We start from the raw sequence: 11,081 nt of genomic DNA, 5'->3' as shown, positions 1-11,081 counted from the left end.
CCAACATCTTTTTTTTTTTTGAAACTTTATTTCAACAAATGCAACAACAAACGAACAAAACACAAGAGCAAAGAGATATACAAGAAAAATAAAAAAAAGTTCAAGTTCCTTATGGAGGCGTCAACATTTTTTCTGTGTTCAACAAAATCTGCACAAGTGTCCATGGCATCGGATGACGACAGCGACCTCGAGGTTGAATTCGACTCTTTCTAGTCTGGTAATTAACACGTTTGTGTCCCTTCACAGAAAAAAAAAATCTTTCTAGTAGTGCGTTCTAGTTTCCCCATTACTATAATTACTGTTTAAAAATGTGACATAAAATTCTTTGGAAATTAAAAAAAAAAACACAAAACACTAAAATAGCTACGTTGTATGCGTTTTGTTTGTGTACGATCATTTCTCCCAAAATACGATAATTTTGAGGTTTTGGTACGATAGTTTCATATTTCATATCTGGCAACACTGCTCCGGTGCAGAAAAACAAGAAGGGCGGGGTGGAGGGTTTGCGAACAATGCTGTGCGCCACACTTACAATAAACTGCACACCCACACACACCTTCACAAATGACACTAACATCCTGCCTTTTCCTCAGAAATTACTACATTTATGTTTGCTGTCTGTCTCTGTACTTTTTTGTCAGTTTGCGCTCTTTTTCATAATTTTGCGTCGTTTCAAAAGTCACCGAACGCACTTTACCGTAATATATGCAACATATAGCATACTGTTGGAAAGCACGGGTTCTTGGCTTGCTGTCAGTGTTAAATTTTTCAGAGTGAGGGCTTACATGAGAACTTACGCGTTATGACATCACAGGCTTCGTTTACCGTAATACACCATATATATCATTGGAAATCCCTTTTTTTTTTTTTTATTAGGTTGCCAGATACCTACAACTGCATTATTGATGAAGAGAATAGATTATACATCTTGGTTGCAAAAACTTTTTTTTTTTTTTTGTTAGCTCCACAAGTATTTTTTTGTTGTCTTGTTCTCTCAGGTGTAGGCCTATCGAATAGATTCGTGATTTTGGGTGCAATTTTGTTATTTAAGCTATTTGTTTGTTTGCCTACATGCTTAATATTGTAAATAAAGTGTTAAATTATTCAGCATTATGTCGTCATATGTTATGTATTATGCTGTACTTGTGCGTCTAATGGTATGAGTGGGTTAGGGGGTGGTGGTGGTGGGCAGGGGGGTTGGGGGGCCGGGGGGTGGTATTGTCCCTACCAAAGCTGAGACCAAACCTACGCCCTTGCGCAGGGGCAATCGAAAACCTGTGATCTCAGTATTTTGACAGTCACTCCTTATGTTGCAGTTTCCAAAAGCATATTTCTATTCCTGCTCGAGGGTTTTCAAAGATGGAAAAACTAAAATGTGATGCAACGTAAGTACAGCTACCTACATGTGGATTTTAATCTTTTGTAAGGTCTGATTTAAGAACTGCATTGTACACCCCCACTAAGAGTCTGTGAGTTGGGGTGCAGGCAGGAAAGAATGCAAGAACCATGAAGGTAAAGTGATGTCATTGGTCTACTTTGGAGCAACCATAGCTATATTTGTTTGAAGTATGGCCTCACCATAAGGCATGAGGCAAGCAAAAGGCAAGCAGCTACTCTAGTAGTTTCTGCAGTCATAACATACACACTACTTTTTTAATCAAAATGAAAACAAGAATCTATTGAATACAGAAATACTTTAATGTAACAAATATAACTAAATAATTGTGCATTGGAACTGAACTCCCTCAGGTGGGTGATGCTGTCCGGGCACAATGAAAAATTTTGGCTTTTATTTGGAAACCATCCTATCATAATAGATTTTTCTGTATTCTGCGGAAGTATCAAAGCTGAGAGTTTAACTTGTCCTAGCAGTAACATTCACGTCTTTGGGATTCCACCTTGAGGTACAGAGACGCCTGGAAAGACTTTATGAAGTCATGAGGTCACTGGAGTTGTTTTGCAGGAGATTAAAAATCCAACTCTTTAGGATCCTGGTGCTTCAGGCATTAGTGTGTGGTGAGACCTGGATGCTAACTCGTGACATAAATGCAAATTTAGGTGTAAGAGGTTTTGTAAGAGGTTTCTCCTGAGAATCCTTGGGTGCCACTGGAAACAGTTACTTTGGTAGACTCTTAGACTCTGATTAAGCTTACTGTTTGCATTGTGAAGGAATATCAGCCCTTCCTTGAGCTTGGTCCAGCATTTGGGTGGTGGTGATGAGTACCCCAGAAACCAGAACATGGCCAAACGCCATGTGGCAGATGGACTGCTTCTTCCATGAGATAAAGATGAACCGGGTGTCTACCTTGGTGGTTTCCAACCAAGAAAGGTGGTTCTGCAGTGTGGTGGATGTAAAGCCACATGCCACCACTGCACCCTCCAAAACCTGACCTGTTACAGTGACATATTGGCAAAATATAGGACAACAAATATATGAAAAAAGAGGAGTACTGGTACCTAAAGACTTGCTTAAATATGTGCGTTTAAACTGTCTTTAACACAATTCCACACAGACTGTGTAATCGTCTCCCCCTTAGGCTACATCAGGTTGAAATCAGCTCTTAGCAGCAGAACCTTCTTGCAGTTCTATGCACCACAACAAAACAGTGCAGTGAAAGTGCATTACAGTCTGTTACTCTAAGATAAAAACAAACAAACAAACAAAAAAAATGTTTGAGTGAGTGACATATCTCTGTGGTCAGGGCGGGGTTCAAACACCAGACTACTCATACTTGCGACCAAGGCTGTACCAGGTGAGCCAAAGGGGACTTGTATCTGGCCTCAATATGTGAGCAGCAGATCCCTTTAATCCTGTAAGTTGCAAAGTGGAGTCTCCACAGATTGGACATGTTTGCTCAGAAGAAACCACTTGGCCCTGTTGCTGGTTCACCAGTTTTCCTTCTTTGGATCAATTTGATTGGGAACAGCCCACAACAGCAGTTTTGCAGATGTTCTAGCCCAGTGGTGTAGCCATTACAATTTGGCCATCATCAAAGTCACTCAAAGTTCAATTCAATTAAGCCTTTATTGTCAATGTTTACAACAAAATGGCACATCGCTTGGTGCAACAAAACAAATGTTAAGTGCTATATACAAATAATAAATAGTAAATGGACTGCATTTATATAGCGCTTTTCCATCTGCATCAGATGTTCAAAGCACTTTACAATAATGCCTCACATTCACCCCAATGTCAATAAAAAAAATGTATAGAATTAAGTTTTCATGAGTCCCCATTTTTCTGCTTCCAACACATCAACTTCGATAACAAAATGTCAACTTACTGCCTACAGTATCACCCACTGACAGGTGCCATTGTGACAAGATAATCAATGTTATTCACTTCAACCGTCAGTGGCCACAAAGTCATAGCTGATCAGTGTAGTGTTCATTTTTCTCCTCACAGGGCATTTTTTGAGGTAAATGTTTGAATATTTACGCTGTATGTAGGAGCAGTGATGATGTTTGCAGGGACAAGGATGCAGAAGGCTAGGCCATATGGTAGATGTCTCATCGGCACTCTGACAAGGAAGACCTGGGATGCAGGGTCACTCTGTGACACATGGTCCAATATACATGCACCCAATTAACTGCAACTTCCTGCATGAGTGCGACTGGCAACTTTCATTCTTCTTACTGTTGCACAGTGCAGCGTCTGTGATATTTATGAAAATACAGCCACAGCCATGCCAACAATAATGTCTGTCTTCCTACACAACATGTCAGGTCTCCAGTTGAAGCACGCAGGCAGTAATTTTGTATCTTGTTTCGACTTGGTAGGCTCGTCTGTGGGTGCAGGCTACGAGGAAACGACAGCTGATACTTCCACCTCTGGCTTCGTGTAGTGGGCGGAAGCGCAGCAGCTGGATGACTTTTATTGAGACATTGCAGCACGTTTACACGTCCATCTGCACATTTGATTGTCTTGTGTTTTGAGGCTGGCACAAATGTCGATTTTTATCAATTAAAACTTCGTCTTCATGTTGCAATACTTTTATCAGTCGGGTCGGCTTTTTGCTAAACACGAGAGTGAGAAAGAACGAGGCAGCGGAGGAAAGGCGGGACTATACCACGTCTATGTGAGTCCAAGTGGATTTAGCTGTATGAAGTGAGATAGATCAAATATTGAGCACGTGAAGCAAAGGCATCACCACATCAAAGGCATGGATTGGGAGGCAGAGGGAGAGATTAAAGGCAGCCTTGAAGAAGTGGGTGACAGAGACCAAATTGTGGTAGTTGGAGCCATGTTTTATGAGCTGGACAGTGGCTGATCCACTGCACTGCAACATCTGACCACAGACCTCCTGCAGGATCCTAAAAACTCTCACAATGACCTTGACAGGAGGAGGGGTCACAAAAGCACACAGCATTAAGAAGAACAGCAAGACGTCTGCATTCATAAGCACCAACCAGTCAGAATTTTCCCCTTGGGCATAGGAACAGCGGTGGTGGTGTCTTTGTATTGATGCAATTTGAGGTGTTCTTAAAATTTTATAGGGATAAAATGCCAATAAAGCTGGGAAAAATACAGCTAACACTAAGTGAATGTTCATATGTTTCAGTCACATTCAACTACAGTATATACAACATTAAATCACAACATATGTAAGTCAAGCAAGGCTTGAACCTTTCACACCGCATGACCAAGCACATCGGGAACAGTGATGAGGAGAAATTGCCTCATGTGTCTATTATTATTATGTGATGCCTTTTATTGTGTACAATGTGGAAATTTGCCTTTGGTTCTACCATAACACATATAATAAAAATGACTTACATCATCACAGCAAAGTTGTTGATGGAAGAGGAAACCTCAAGCAGATACTTGGTTGACCATCTTCTTTGGCTATAAGAACATATAAAACACCAAACATGCAGTGACTGAAATGGTGCAGCTAAGACACAATTCAATTTCTTCATATATCAGGCTAAACCCCAACATAAGCCAGGTAGGTTTGGTCTCTATAACAATAATACACAGCTAAAAACAAGCTCACAATGCATACAGTGATTTTAAAAATGCATAACACACAACAGCACTATTTATGTAGAGTCCATCCAATCTGCTCCCATTGATGAGTTGCTATTGTGACAGTTTTGGGTGGCTATTATACAACTCAGGGTAGATGGAGGCGACAAAAACAAAGATCCTCCAGTTTAGTTTTTTATCAGGGTGACAAGTCTTGCCACATTTAATTTGGTTGCCTGAAAAGCCATTGGATTATGATTAATTTATTTCATTTATATAGCACCAAATCACAACTAGCTGTCTCAAGGCACTTCACACAAGTAAGGTCTAACCTTACCAACCCCTAGAACAAGCACACAGGTGACAGTGGTAAGGAAAAACTCCCTCTGATGATTTGAGGAAGAAACCTCAAGCAGAAAGGGGTGACCCTCTGCTTGGGCCATTCTACTGACACACTTGACAATACAAATATAGAGGAAGTTTTGGGAGTCCATGCTGGTGTCCAGGATGGGAGGCTGGCTGGGGAGGGGAGGGGAGGGGAAGGTATGATACCAGCATCTCCATGAAAAGTAAAGAGATTTTCAACTTAAAGTGTTCAGAATGTGTGAATAAAAGACACAGGTGTGATACTTTTTTCCTCTCGGTGGCTGCATCAACTTTTGGCTTTTTTTTTGTGGGGGAAGTGTTGGTCTAGTAGTGTGCTTGGATCCTCAGCTTGAACCTCCATCAGACTGGAAAAATCACTGAGGACCTTTGGGCAAGGTCCTTAATCCCCCCATTGCTCCTGATATGCAGTTGAGCACTTGGCAAGCACCTTAAGTATGAGTGAATGTGAGGCATCATTGTAAAAGCCCTTTGAGTTTCTGATTCAGATGGGAAAGCGCTATAAAGGTGCAGTCCATTTACATTGTCATTTACTTGGAATTACTGAAAAAAGACTTGCACTCAGGGAGAAGGAAAAAAGGATATGGGCTCTTGGGTTTATTTTATTTATTTATTTATTTTCTTGACAATCTTTATCAATGTGCTTGCTGACTGGGTGAGTAAAACGTAGACGAATCCTGGTCTAGACTTTACTTGTGTTTAGCCCTTAGAGGTGATTCTGTTATGATTTGGATCTAAATAAATGAATCAGATTTTAAATAGATGACACATTATATCTGGAAATGATGGTAGATGTTACAACATTTGTACAGCAAAAACTCAACTGCTAAGAAAACAATAAATGGAAAATTTAGGTATTAGTTGCCAGTTCTATATTTTTTTCCCCCCACATTTAACACATCAAAGTAGACTAACAGCAGCTTTGAAAGAAGATGAAGTAGTAAGTATGTCAACAAAGTTGAGTAGAGATCTGAACCCTCTGCCGGTCCTGGCACAGTCCACCTGCCCCGTCCTAGCCCAGTTTGTGTACCTGCATTCCGGCTTGAACTTGGCTCCGTTTAAAAAGTCAGCCTTGTGGGTGGATTCTGCTTATAAATATGTATTTGGCTGAAGCCCCGCAATCCCACTGCTCTGTCTCGCTTGCCCAAAACCTTATGCCCCTTTCACTCAACACTCCTTCAACGTCCTGGGGCATATTTACAAAAAAAAAAAAAAAAAAAGACGAACAAAATAATGACTGATGCAAGTTTTCTGTTGCAACTTGATCTTGTCTGGCTGCAGGATCTTGAAGGGTTGCACAGATAAAAACCAGTTAAATGCCAGTACTGGTGTAGTAGTACATGCTGCCAAATGGAGAATACAGTGGATTTGTTGGAGCTCACCCCCCACACACACACCCCACCACCACCACCATCGCACCTTTCATTTGGCAGGGAAGCACCGAACATGAGGGATTAAAAGATTTGTTACAACTGTGAAATCTGGACCTGACTGACTGATAAACCCAAGGGCATTGCTGCTATCGAGATCCTCTCTAAATACTGTATGACACAGATATATTGATTATTATTCTATAGATTGCTTTTATGTCACATATTTGACTGCACAAACAATATAAGGCAATCTTTAAACCAGTCTAATCAGAACTTCTTTTCCTCTCACCTTGAAAACTGGGATGTCCAACTGAGCGCCTAATCCTTATTGGGGATTTTGATTTTAGCTGCAGGTTGTCTGTGTGATGCTGTTCTTTTTCTTCATACACTGCAGGATGAAATGCACAGGCACTAACACCTTCAATCTCTGCATGTACAGTCTGTCATGAGACAATCACAAAATTAAATATCATGAGAAAAGTTACATTTTTTTTGCCTGTTATTTCAGAAGTTTTGATTCATTACATATAAATTAAAATGTTTAATTTTTGAAAAATGTTATTTTGGTAATTACAGTCTACAGCTAAAAAAATAGAAGAATGTATTAAAATATTGCAATATTTAATTTCAAATTTAATTAACTCATAATTTATGCAGTATAAATGCCATGATTCTCTATCTGGTTTAGTACACACAACCACAATTATGTAATGGCAAAGACCGCTAGCTTGACAGTTGTCCAGAAGACACTCACTGGCTCCTCCAATGGTAAGTCACCTAAGGTCACTACTGGCAGGGCTGGCTTTTCAGAATGCTGTATCAAAGCATATTCATGGAAAAGAGAAAAATGTGATCAGAAAAGATGCCCAAGCAACAGGGATCATTGAGTCCATCGTCTCCTCCTCCATCACTGTCTGGTATGCTGCTGCCACTGCTAAGGACAGGAGCAGACTGCAGTGTATCATCTACGCAGCAGAGAAGATGATCGACTGCAATATGCCATCCCTACAGGACCTGCACACCTTCGAGGCCCTGAGGCGAGCAAGGAAGATAGTGGCTCATCCCTCTCACCCAGGACACTTTGTGGCAGACGGCTGAGGTCCATCAGGACTAAAACCTCAAGACACAAAACCAGCTTCTTTCTGTCCGCAGCTAGACTTATAAATAATGCCAGAGACCCCCATTTACCCTGCCCCTCCCACTCCCACAAAGTACAGATGAATCATCCCTGTTTGACAGTGAACATAGTATGACTCCCTTACTTCTTATAGAAGTATTTTTTCCCTTTATTTTTATTGTTGTATATGCACCAATAACACCAGATCAAATTCCTTGTATGTGAGAATTTACTTGGCAATAAATTTGATTTTGATGACTGTGGCTCACGCAAAACAGATCCAAGAACTTGGGGGAGCTTCACAAGGAGTGGACTAAAACCTGAGTCAGTGCATCAACAGCCACACAAACATGTCCAGGAAATGGGTTACAAGTGCTGCATTCCTCATGTCCAACCGCACAGACATAATAAAACAAAGAAACTGCACATAAATGAAAATATTCGGAATATCAAATGATTTAGAATAACTGATGAGCACTAAAGACAAACAAATATTGTTTACAACTTTAAAAAAACAAATTGAAAACTTTTTTTCACCCAAGTACCAAGTACTGGTTGTATTATGTCATATGGTTACTAGAAACAGAAGCTACAAGTAGTTTCTACCTCTTTCCCTACAAAGCAAAGTTTGTCTTCATGCCTGTGTTACAGTAGATACCTTTCTTGATCATACTGACTTGTATGGCTGCCTTATTGTATGTTTTTATGCTGTATAACTATCAAATTTTTCATTGTTTGAATGAAACATTTTGTAGTATCCTGGGTACACTCAGTGCTTATTACTGAATATGTATCTATAAAACAAACAAAAACAACTTAAAACTTTGGATTTAGCGTTGAATGAAGTTGGGTCATAAGAGGAAAATCCAAAGTTGTGTGACTTGTGTCTGATTTGTTGTGGAGGGGATGGAGGAATGACAGTGTCCCAGCTCCGGGCCAAACTGAACCTTTCAATCTTTGCTCTGCAGGGACTCGTCTCTGCCAGCCAAGTGCACATAATGCTGTAGTAACCTTGACTGGGTTTGACCTCGTTATAATCCCTGTATTCTGACCAGTTGTCTGCCTTTAAGCAAACAATGAAAACTAGACAGAACTTTAACAACAGGTTGCACAGAGGTCCAAAACAATCTACAAATTAACATTTTATTACTGGATTGGTCTCTGTATTTACGTTTTAATATGTATTTACTGACTTATTGAAGCCTGAAATCATGATGTTCAAGGTTTACTATAAACTAGAGCTACTGTATACATGGTAAAGTCGTACTGAACTCAACTCTTGCTGGATTTGCATCCAGTAAAAAGTAAACTTCCCTTTGGCCTTGTTTCACTTGGGGTCACCACAGCAGATCTAAGGTGAATCAGCATGTTGATGTGGCACAAGTTTTACACCGACTGCCCTTCCTGACACAACTCCACATTACATGGAGAATGGGCAGGGGTGGCCTTGAACCAGGAACCTTCCACCAGTAAAATCAGTGCTGGCTGGGTCATTTTTTGATATGTACTTTTTTACCTTTGGCACCAAAGAACTTTGGGTCTGGTGATATACTCTCAACATCTAGTTTCTGGACCACGGTTGGTATTTGTATTTATTTTACCAGTTTCATATAGATCCTTCTGTTCTTCTCTAAGCATCTAGTCTCTCTGTCCAAAATGTATACATGTCCTCAAATGTCTCTTGTCTTAAAATTGAAGAGAAATTGTGGAGTGCTCAAGGGAATAGCCCTTTGCATGTCTCTGTCTGGCCCTTATGAGGTCTGTGATTGTTATTATATATATTAAAAATGTCAAGCTTGTGTGTTGCAAATCATTAGAGAGGTTTATTTAGGTATATTTAAATATTTACAGATTACTACAATAATAAAAATTACTTATAAAAGCTATTAGCAGGGGTAGTGGCCAAGTGGTTAATGCGCTTGGTTTCAGTTCAGAAGGTTCCGGGTTCAAATCCCACCCCTGCCACATTTCTCCATGTAATGTGGAGTTGCGTCAGGAAGGGCATCTGGCGTAAAACTTGTGCCAATTCAACATGCAGATCCACCTTGGATTTGCTGTTGCGACCCCAAGTGCAAACAAGGGAGCAGCCGAAGGGACTTACTTACCTATAAAAGCTATTAAATAGGTAATTTTTTGTCAAATCTGTAATGGGAGACAGCCAAGTTATCGATGGTGTGGCCCTCAGACATAATTCAGGTTCCCTATGTGGCCCCTTGTAAAAATTAATTGCCCACCCCTGGAATAGACAAATGGCTTAAAAGAGATTATATGAACGTGAAAGCTGGCAGGAACATTCATATTGGCGTAGTGTGTTGTGTGGGCCGCTGAAGAGGAGGTACTGCTGGCCCACCACCACCAGAGGGCGCCCTGCCTGGAGTGCGGGCTCCAGGCACCAGAGGGCGCTGCCGCCTTATGGGAGTAGCCTGGGTGACAGCTGTCACCCATCACCAGACACAGCTGTTCCACTCAGCACAGATGTATATCAGGAGGACGGCGTCTCCACCTCAGTGCCGAGATATCGCCTAAGACTGAGGTAATATTCTCTGCATTTACATTCTGAACAACCAGCTAAACTTGTTAAACCTTTTCAGGACTGTTGACTACTGGTAGCTTCATTGCTTGGATAAGTACTCACCTTCCTGCTGTACATTGACAAGAGGTGGAGGCGGCTTCTCCCCTCTCCGTTACTGGGTGTGGTCGCATCCACACCTGTGTGTTGTTGCTCTCTCCCGCCAGCAGTACCGGATCCGACGAGCGGAGGCAGTGGCCACCTGGGAATTCGGGACTTGGCGGTTCCAGTATTTCCAGGGTTCGGTGGCAGAGGAGATCTGGGTGGTTCCGGTTCGACTGAGACGGACGTCTCCTACCTTCGGGCCTGCCCACACGACACCAGCGGATTCGACCCCAAATTGTGATTGTTGTATTTATTGTGCTCGTTTCACAATAGTAAACCTTGTTATTCACCTTCCTCCATTGTCCGTTCATTGCGCCCCCTGTTGTGGGTCCGTGTTCCTACACTTTCACAACAGGATATCTCGGCCAGCGTCATGGACCCCGAGGGGCGTCAACCGGCTGTTGAACGGCCAATGGAAGACCAAGGCGCGTCGGAGGCTTCGGGAGGGGTAATCGGTGAGTTGCAGTGGATCCTCACCGCTTTCACCTCTCGGATCGATTTAATGACCGACCAGCACGTTCTCCTAAACCGCAGGGTGGAGGCTCTCGCCGCACAAGTGGAGGC

General features: G+C 41.6%; 1 long non-coding RNA gene across 1 annotated transcript in view; it reads left to right on the top strand.

The window, feature by feature from the left end:
• The window catches only part of LOC117524205, a 283,790-nt gene that overhangs the window by 144,522 nt on the left and 128,187 nt on the right, over positions 1–11,081 (top strand). The window lies entirely within an intron of this gene.

This window comes from Thalassophryne amazonica, chromosome 14, assembly GCF_902500255.1.
Source record: "Thalassophryne amazonica chromosome 14, fThaAma1.1, whole genome shotgun sequence".
In the NCBI taxonomy this organism is placed as follows: domain Eukaryota; kingdom Metazoa; phylum Chordata; class Actinopteri; order Batrachoidiformes; family Batrachoididae; genus Thalassophryne; species Thalassophryne amazonica.
This window is presented reverse-complemented; position numbering and strand designations above follow the sequence as displayed.